This window comes from Miscanthus floridulus, chromosome 11 (genome assembly GCF_019320115.1).
Source record: "Miscanthus floridulus cultivar M001 chromosome 11, ASM1932011v1, whole genome shotgun sequence".
In the NCBI taxonomy this organism is placed as follows: domain Eukaryota; kingdom Viridiplantae; phylum Streptophyta; class Magnoliopsida; order Poales; family Poaceae; genus Miscanthus; species Miscanthus floridulus.
In genome coordinates this window covers 8,943,094-8,952,768 of record NC_089590.1, presented here as the reverse complement: position 1 = coordinate 8,952,768, position 9,675 = coordinate 8,943,094, and the positions used below count along the sequence as shown (strand labels likewise).

At 42.0% G+C, this 9,675-nt stretch overlaps 1 long non-coding RNA gene across 6 annotated transcripts; it reads left to right on the top strand.

Moving 5' to 3' along the window:
* Positions 1-570: 570 nt before the first annotated feature.
* Positions 571-5,216, top strand: LOC136492943 (uncharacterized). Of its 6 annotated transcripts, XR_010768246.1 has the most exons (6): positions 571-1,214; positions 1,303-1,397; positions 1,981-2,088; positions 2,775-3,267; positions 3,339-3,445; positions 4,906-5,216. It is a non-coding gene; the product is annotated as an uncharacterized lncRNA (long non-coding RNA). The 6 variants fall into 6 exon arrangements; XR_010768242.1 differs by having other exon boundaries at positions 1,981-3,267; XR_010768244.1 differs by having other exon boundaries at positions 1,303-2,088.
* Positions 5,217-9,675: the final 4,459 nt, after the last annotated feature.

Here is a 9,675-nt window from a genome sequence, read left to right as displayed (position 1 = left end):
GACCGGCTGTCTGGGAGGGTACCATGGCCGCCGAGGAGCGCCTCCGCAGCAGCTGGGAAGGGGTGAGGCCTGCGCAGCATCCAGGAGGGCGCGAGGCCTGCTCGACCGTCGAAGATGGGTCGCGCAGGCCGCCGAGTAGCACTGGCGCGGCAGCCGCAGGGGAGGATGGGGGGCCTGCGTAGCCACGGATCTCCTGCATCGACGCCGAGAGGAAAGGGGGCTGCGCGGCCGTCGGAGATGGGTCGCGCTGCCGCCGGGGAGCACTGGCGCGACACCCGCAGGGGAGGGCGGGGGGCTGCGCCGCCGTGGATCTCCGACGTTGCCGGTGACGGGGCGGACAGAAGAGAGAGAGGAGAGAGGGCGGAAATGACGAGCGCGACTCCCCAAATTCGAACAGTGCTGCTTGACAGTAGACTCCACCAAGCGGTTTGCACCTCTTCCTGTCGCTGCGCATCGAACGGCCGTGTCCGCTGGGAGATCGAACGGCAGCGAGCGGTGCGCAGGGCGCTAACGCGCGCGCTTAAATTAGCATTTAGGCAAATTATTATTCAGCGCGCGTGCGCTCCGGGCGCTAGCGACGCGCGCTTTCACCTTTTGGCTTCTCTTTCCCTTTCCGTCAGGCGCCTTACGTTTATTTGCTTCTCTTTCCCTTTCCGTCATCCCCGGGACACGCCGTCGCTCGAGGCTCCTCCGCCACCGGATCCCGGCGCCCGCGCTACGCCATCTGCCTACGCCGCCCCACCCCCGACCACCACTGGTGCACTCCGCCGACACTTGACGCAGCTCGTCCGCGCCTGTCACCCGCAACTCCGCGGCGGCGGCGGATTGGTTAGGGTTTGGGGTTTCGTCAGCTGGCACCAAATCCCGCCGCCGCTGCTCGCTCGGTCGTCGAATCCAGTCAGGGCGTCAAGCGGCCTGCGACAGCTAGCGCTCTCCTCTCCATTCGAACGCGGCGCAGCGGCGGCTCCCCCTCGGCCCCTCTGCGTGCTCCGCCACTCCGCTCCTGGCCTTCGTATGCCGACGGGCGGCAGCGAGGCCAGCGGCCAGCCGGTGGGCGGCTGCCGGCTGCCGGCTGCGGCCTGCCCCTGGGGCCTAGGGGCCGCCACTTGCCGCCCTGCCGTGCCGGCCTGGGCGGCTGCCGCATTTTCATCACAGGGACCTAAGTCGATTCTCCAGAAAGCATGCCACTGACCAACTCTATCCCTTCGATTCAGGTACCTGCCTGGACAGCTCGTTTTCAAATCATATTGCTTGTGGTCACCACCACGGATGGGTACTAACTAGCTTCTTCTATGTGTGTAGAAATTACAGTCTGCTCTGGGGCTGTAGATCTGCGGGCGGATAGAATTCTCTAGACTCCAAATTCTTTTGTGGTATGAATTGTCTAATTTCTGCAGGTATGAATTGTCGAATTACTTCGTCAGACATCCTTAATGCAGAAATGTGTTCTTTTATTCGATTGGTTTTCATGCATAAATGAATTATTAAAATAACAGATTTCATCAAACTTCTCCATACAGATTACAAATTCTTTTTAGTTGCTACGCTCCAATTTCTCTTGTTCTATAAACAAGCTTCATCTGAATTATTTATCTCTCTTTTATTTTTACCAAGGTGCACAAGTTTAATATGTACCCCCTCTCATAAAATTTGATGTTATAGGATTCAAAAAAATGTTTGAGAAAACTTGATGATTTAGCTTTTCAAAAATAGATTAGGCCGATATCAGTTTGAGATTGCAGTCTGCATGCCTCTATACATTCAAGTGGGCTGGATAGAAGTCATTGCTAAAGTCGACTAGGCCGCAGTTTAATCTGTGATATTTTTAGAATCGTCTCCGTTGCAGTACTACTTGGATTTTGTTGCATGTTAACCTCTTTCTGCACCATTTATTTATCACATGATTTCTTATCCTTCTTGCATCAGCATCGGGTTTCTCTTTGTAAGCATATATGAACACATAACTTTGGGTTTTAACAGTAGCTAGAGGATAGTTTGGAGTAGGCTTTTCGTTCAGGAGATACAATGGGTGGCTGCTGCTGTTCATCAAGGGCTTCTGAGTCAGATAGAGCACCAGTGCATATCTATGTATGTATAACCTGCTTTGTCTTCCTTATTCCAAAATAAAAACCTGCTTTTGTCTTACTCTTCATGTCAAAATATTCCCTCAATCCTCAGCAAGCATTTTTGGCACTCTTACCATTAACTGCAACGACAACCTGGTTTCTACCATGTCTTACAATTCACAATGCTAGAAGTTTAACAGCTGTATAGAAGTTTTAATGCAACAGAAGGAATTATTTTGCCTGTAATGTGAATCTCCCTGTTGTTCTTATCAGTCCTCGGTAATCAGAAATACAGATTCTGTCAATAATATCACAGTTGCTTTAATATACCTTATGTTATGGTCACTTCCATATGCAAAAAGGGAGAAAGAAAAGAACATGACTGAAGCTAACTCAGCACTAGCTTTGTGTTTGCATCTAATCTTTTGTCCTGCAAAATTTACTTTCCTTTTGCATTATTCAGCATGACAAAATCTAGAGGAGAATGAACCCTTGTCTTTAGCCTTTGATGGACCATCTCCAACTTCTGCTATAGTTGCAGTTGACACAGATCTTGATACATCCTCTCTTGACACTTACCGAGCACCAACTGCACCTTTGCCTTATGATGTTTGCACATTAGCTTCCACATTAGCTTCCACATTAGCTTTCTATTGTTCGATATATGAGAAAATGTTATTAACTGCTCTTTTGGTGCTTCCACATTAGCTTTCTGTTATGAGAAATCTTTGAGAAAAGAATGACATACTGCTATTCAATTCATCGCTTCCTCATTTAGGTATTTACATACAACACTACTTTTTTGCAGTATGATGTCACATTTTGGCATTGCTTGATGGTCTGGCTTATTTTAAGTGCAGGTGCAACAATTATGTATAGAAAAGTTCTAAGGCTATGCATCTGGAGACCAATGAAGTATAGCGCAAAATATTTTAGCGCCCAGGACCATTGGTCTAGATGAGCACAAAGTTTGGCTCATTATGGATGAAAAGTGGCGTGCCTTGCCAATTATTTTTCAGGATTCAATGGCTAGCTATTTTGTTAAAACTTGGGATATAAAAATAGCACTGAAATGGCACTATTTTTTCTCGGTCAACACAGCACATGAGCCACACGTGAGGATTGATGATCTAATCAATAATTTGATCTATTGTAATGCATTAAAATCATTGGATGAAGTTAAGAAACCTCTGCTTATCAGGTATATTCATGGCTTTCATTTCAACCTCTTTCTACCTGCGATTGCTCCAAACTGATGCTCTTATGCATTAGGTAGCAGGTTGCAGCCACCAGTCTAGGTTCAATGTAAATGTCTTCGAGGGTTAGAAATAATTGATCCATATGCAACATGAAGCAGGTTGCAGCATACAACTGTTGAGGTGATCTTCATTTTTCTAATTCCCTATACAAATGTAAAGTTAGAAATTACAAAGTTTCGAAGCTTGAAATACAAAATTTTAAATGTGTTAGTCTGAAGTTCTTGAATTTTAAGAATAAAGTTTGATATTACAAAGTTTTAAATCTTAAAGTAGAAAGTTTTAAATGCGCTAGTATAAAGTTCCTAAATTAAAAATGTAAAATTTGAAATTACAAAGTTTTAAATCTTTGAAATACAAAGTTTAAAACATGCTAGTATAAAGTTCCTGAATTTCAAAAATAGTTTGAAATTACAAAGTTTTAGATATTAATGTATAAAGTTTTAAATATGCTAGTATAAATTTTCTGAATTTAAAATATAAAGTTTGAAATTACAACATTTTTGAAGCTTGAAATACAAAGTTTTAAATGTGCTAGTATAAAGTTCTTGAAATTTAAAAATAAAATTTGAAATTACAAAATTTTAATGTTTGAAATATAAAGTTTTAGATGTGCTAGTATAAAGTTTTAAACGTGCTAGTATAAAGTTTGTAAATTTTATAAATAAAGTTTTAAATTAGAAAGTTTTAAATCTTAAAGTAGAAAGTTTTAAATGTGTTAGTATAAAGTTCCTAAATTTAAAGTGTAAAGTTTGAAAATACAAAGTTTTAAAGCTTGAAATACAAAGTTTTAAATGTGCTAGTATTAAGTTTTAAATGTGCTAGTATAAAGTTCCTGAATTTTAAAAATAAAATTTGAAATTACAAATTTTTATATCTTAGAGTAGAAAGTTTTGAATGTGCTAGTATAAAGTTTTTGAATTTAAAATGAAATTACAAAGTTTTAAAGCTTGAAATACAAAGTTTTAAATGTGCTAGTATGAAGTTTCTGAATTTAAAATATAAAGTTTAAAATTACAAAGTTTTAAAGCTTGAAATACAAAATTTAAATGTGCTAGTATAAAGTTTTAAATATGCTAGTATAAAGTTCTAGAATTTTAAAAGTAAAATTTGAAATTACAAAGTTTAAAATCTTAAAGTAGAAAGTTTTAAATGTGCTAGTATAAAGTTTTTGAATTTAAAATGTAAAGTTTGAAATTACAAGTTTTAAAACTTGAACTACAAAGTTTTAAAGGTGCTAGTGTGAAGTTTCTAAATTTAAAATGTAATGTTTGTATATAGTTTCCGAATTTAAAACGTAAAGTTTAAACTTACAAGTTTTAAAACTTGAAATACAAAGTTTTAAAGTTGCTAGTATGAAGTTCCTAAATTTAAAATGTAATGTTTGAAATTACAATGTTTTAAATCTTGAAATGAAAAGTTTTAATGTGCTAGTATAAAGTTTCAGAATTTTAAAATAAACTTTGAAATTACAAAGTTTTAAATCTTAAAGTACAAAGTTTTAATGTGTTAGTAATAATGTTCCTGAATTTCTTTATTTTCGTTCTCATACCTTAATTATCAATGTTGTTATCTTTTACTAGTTGCAGGTAAATTTGAAGTATGAAGACGATAAACTAGTTGATTAGGGAAGAAAAGCGATCAGAAAACTGCAGCAAACTTATGGTGCTGAACTTGCAGCATGTTTCGCAATTGGTGCTCTTTCTCAAATAAAAATGATTGTCTTTAGATTGATAAGTTGCTTTTTACTTTCCAACCTAATATGGTGTGTAAATAGATGTTAGTCTTTTGAAATCTGCATTTTTTATGTGTTTTGATCATTCACCGTTGTATCTTTCCTTGATGAAACTATACAAATGTAGTAAGCACTCAATTCCATGTGCGATCGGTTTTTGCGCAATGATTACTTTGAATGTATGTTTTATGGATCTTTTTATTTATTTTCTTGTATCGGTTCAATCAAGCACTTATAGAAAAAAATTTGTGTTGAAAGTTTTTTAATCACAAAGTTTTTAGGTCCGAAATGCAAAAGTTATGGCGCTGGGAATACGAAGTTTTTAGTATCCTAGTTCAAAGTTTGTTCATTCGATGAAAAAACATTTCGCTCCAACCAGTTATTACGTATTAAAAGCTTTCTCTTTTTTTTTTTTCAAAGTATATTTATGTCATTTTGTGTTCTACTTATTACTTATACTTATATATGTAAGCAAAACCATCTCCCGCCCTACTCACTGTCCACACACCCGCTATCTTGAAAGAGAAAAATAAAAAGCCTGACAAAAAATTAGTGGTTCAAATAAACCAGACTGGAGAATTGACTTACATATAAAATTGGACTCTAGAAGCTAAATGGGCCTTGAGATGAAGCTAGACAGGGGAACCGGGCTCTAAAGTTAATGGCCCGAGACTAAGGTGCAACTTACTGCACAGCTAACTAGCCGTAGCGTAGGCGCGTTGCTACTTAGTTGCTACCCATCCCAGTGCACGGACGTCGCTATCGCTCCTAGCGCGCCCACCACGTAAGACGGTCTTCAACTTATATGGACATCTAAACTCAAAATGGGTAACAAGAAACCTAAAATTAGTCTTCAACAGAGTACCTATACGGAAGACTTATTTTAGATTGTCTGAGAGACACAACCTAAATATGTACATCCTCTCTCGTGGAAACTCATTTGTAGAAAGGATTCTCTTTTGGATCTTGTTGTTTGAGAAGATGCCGAATAAGTATTGAACATTTTGCCTGTAGCGCTACCCAAAGGAACGAATATGTCTTGTATTTTATGTGTTGTTGAAGATAGCCTAACAGCGTCGCTGGACGAACACTCGTACCTCAAAATATTTCATGGGCCAAAACCAAGACAACAGGCCAACCCCATTACATATTATTACAGTACATTTGGACGAATAGCTGCCGGTTTGGATGTTGAGCACTTGGGCTTAGGATACGAGTTCGGGTGTCCATCTTGTGTCTAGCATCGTCGGCGTGATTTGCAAAGATAGCAGCATATATACTAAGCTAATGCTCCACCGCGGGCATCCGTCCTAGGTCCATCCCTTCGGACGCACCTAGCTGAGCCTACGGATCGGCTCACATGCTTACTCCCCTCACCCATCATGGCATACATGGTCTCTCTATAAAATCAGACGCATACGTGGCACCGTAACATCCACAAGTTTCCACCGCTTGTTTCTATCCACACATTTGCTCCTCACACACCATCTCTCCAATCCTATTCATGCTCGTGTTGCTGCTCGTGCTCCAGCACAAGGCTCTACGCACGCAAGCTGTTGGTGCTTGTGCGTGCCAACGCGCCCGCATGCTGCCCTTTGTTGCCGCCGCCACTGCTCAACTCGCCCTTCATCATCGTCACTGCCTCCATCCCCAACCTATGTACCACTGTTGTTGTCCGCACCCACCATCTGCGTCATGTTGTTGTCACTACCGCCCCCACCCGTCCTCTGTGCCACCGCCCCTACCCGCCCTGTGCGTCGTCGCCGCCACCGCCCCACCCTCGCCCTCTGTGCACTACCGCCCAACTCTGTGTTGCCGACGAACTCTACACCGGTGACCTCCATGCGTCGACGAGCCTCCATTCACTCAAGTAGTAAGGTGACGTTGCAATAACGAGCACATGTTGCAAGCGTATATTTTAAGTGTTTCAGATGGTTTATATGTATGTTGCAAGTGTTTTATATGGATGTTGCAAAGTAGATCAGGATGTTATGTTGCATTGGCTATACACGTATGTTGCAAGAGTTTGTTCAAAATATTTCATCTATTTCAGACGTATATTGCAAGTGCTTTATTTAGATGTTGCATATGTTGCAATGGCTACGTTGCAAGTGTATCGAGATGTTATACATGTTGCAATGGCTATACATGTATATTGTAAGAGTTTGTTCAAAAGATTCATCTATTTCAAACGTATGTTACAAGTGCTTTTATCTGGATGTTGCATATGTTGCAACAACTATGTTGCAAGTGTAAGTTCTATATGTTTCATCTGTTTTCAGACGTTTATTGCAATTGTTTCATCTGAATGTTGCAAAACTAGGTTTGGATGTAGAGTTGTTGAGAGAGGAAGAAAGAGCTAGACCTCTGTCCTACTCGCTCTGGGCCTCTGGCTACCCTTGCCTGTTGCCTGTCTATGCTCAATTCAATTCGACTGCGGTGAACGAAACAAAAGTGCAACGTTGGGAGAAAGTGCCCCGCGGGTCGCGGACGCAAGCCAAGCCAATCCCAAGTGAGCGAGGCGTGGCAACACGGAGACGTGTTGTTGTGGGCTGGTCCTTAGCGATACGGAGGGGCCCTGGGGGATCCAATTCGGCGGAGGAGCCAATGCAGGGCGAATGGCTAGCTAGGCAGAGAGCGGTCGTGGAGGACACAGAACAGGAGTTGCATCTGGATATGGGCCTGGGGTCGGACGTCCGGGCGCTAGCTTGCCCTGTATGATAACTCAATGTATGAATGTATCTGTTTCATGTGATGCAAAGATACTATGTTCCTCCACAGCTCTACGAACAAGAATACTGTACTGGGAGAATACTAGTTTTTTTTTAGTGGATACTGGGAGAATACTAGTAGCCGTACCCGTACGTGCAGATGGGCTGTCCAAGCTCGACAAGATATTTGGAGAGAAAGACATCATTTGGGTCGCACCCAGAGATTTCGACTCCACTCAGTCCAAAATATAAAGACATCCGATGTTTACTTTTATACATTATCCCAACATATAATGGTTTCTAAAAATCCAATATATTTAAAATCAGTAATTTATGGCATTTATTAGCCCAAGATGACCAGAAATTAAGTAAATCAAGAGCTTTGCTTGGCTTGGCTATCCTATACTCTTATAAAGCAAAATCCCACTAGCAATTTTTTGACATGCAAAGTGTCCACCTTAGTAGTCCACTATCACTTGCATGCAAGGTGTCCACCTCAGCAGTCCACTATCACCTTGCAATTAAAGTTCACTAGCACAAGCAATTATGATATCCTACGTCAGTGAGACACATCATCCACTAACCTACATTTAGTTGTCCACATCAGCATGCCATGCTATCCACTAACATTAGTTTATAATAGTTAGTCCCATTCTAAGAATTGTACAAAAATTAAATTTCATTCCAAATCAGTTTTTCCCGCGGCAACGTGCCGAGTGTTAGTTTTTATAACTTATTTACCGCATGGAACTAAAAACATCTTATGTCTGATGATGGAGAAAGTGAATATTCAGTACAGATTTTATGAGTGATCATGTACGCCCAGTTATTACCTCATGAAACGTCATGTGTCATTAAACTTCAGTTATGCTTCTTTTTTCACGTAATCTCTCCCCTTACCATTTTTTTAAAAATAAAAGACTTGGTAACTCGGGGTTGATTTCAGGGCTAGTGAGTGGGCTTTGTGGGCTGGAGCTGTGGTTAAATGAGGCTGGGCTGGGAAGCAGTCCCGAAGCCCAAACTGTGGTTGCTTTCGATTCAAGAAGCAGGCAGGCGGCTCAGGTCGGGCTGGATTGCGACAAATCCTATGTTGGTTGGGCTTTCTTAGACCGGGCCAGAATTTGAGGAATCCTTTGTGGGTTGGATTGGTTAGGCTCGGCTTTGTAAGTACAGTTTGGGCTGGTTTTGACATGCATTTAAGGGCATGCTCCTCTAGATTGGGAGCTGATTGGAAATATCCCACTGTGTACCTTTCTGCAGGAAGATTACTGGGCATGACACTATGAAAAATCCGGAATCTTCTCAGTGCGATCAGCCTATAGATTGCTTGTGACAAGCCGAGAGTCGTGGGTGGCTTGGACTGAAGGGAGGCCATGCAGATCAAATGTTGGCGCTTAGGAGAAAGAATGGACCGAGCTGTGGAGAACCAAGGTTCGATTGTTTTTATGGCGATTGGCCAGACACTCGATCCCAACATGAGATGTGCGACACCATAGGAACATGGCTCCGGATGCAAGCTGTGCATTGTGCGGTGCTGCTGATTCGTGGAGGCACGCTCTTCTGGAGTGCAATCTGGCTAAATGCGTGTGGGCTCTTGAGAATGAGAATATTATCGAATTCCTGGGCCAGCTTCATTGTTCAGATGCCCGTGCTTGGTTAGCAGAGGTTATGAGCTCACTTAAACAGGATGAGATCACACGGGTGGTTGTTCGCCTATGGGCAATATGGTTTGCAAGACGCAAGGCGATCCACGAGAATCAGTTCCAGAGCCCGTTCTCGACACATACTTTTGTTGAACTGTTCACCGGGGAACTTGAGGAGATCAAAAGAGAGCTTGGAGGTGCTCCCGGTGGCGGCGCCAGTCCCGCGCTGGGTGAGACCTCCGAGTGGCTTGGCAAAGATTAATG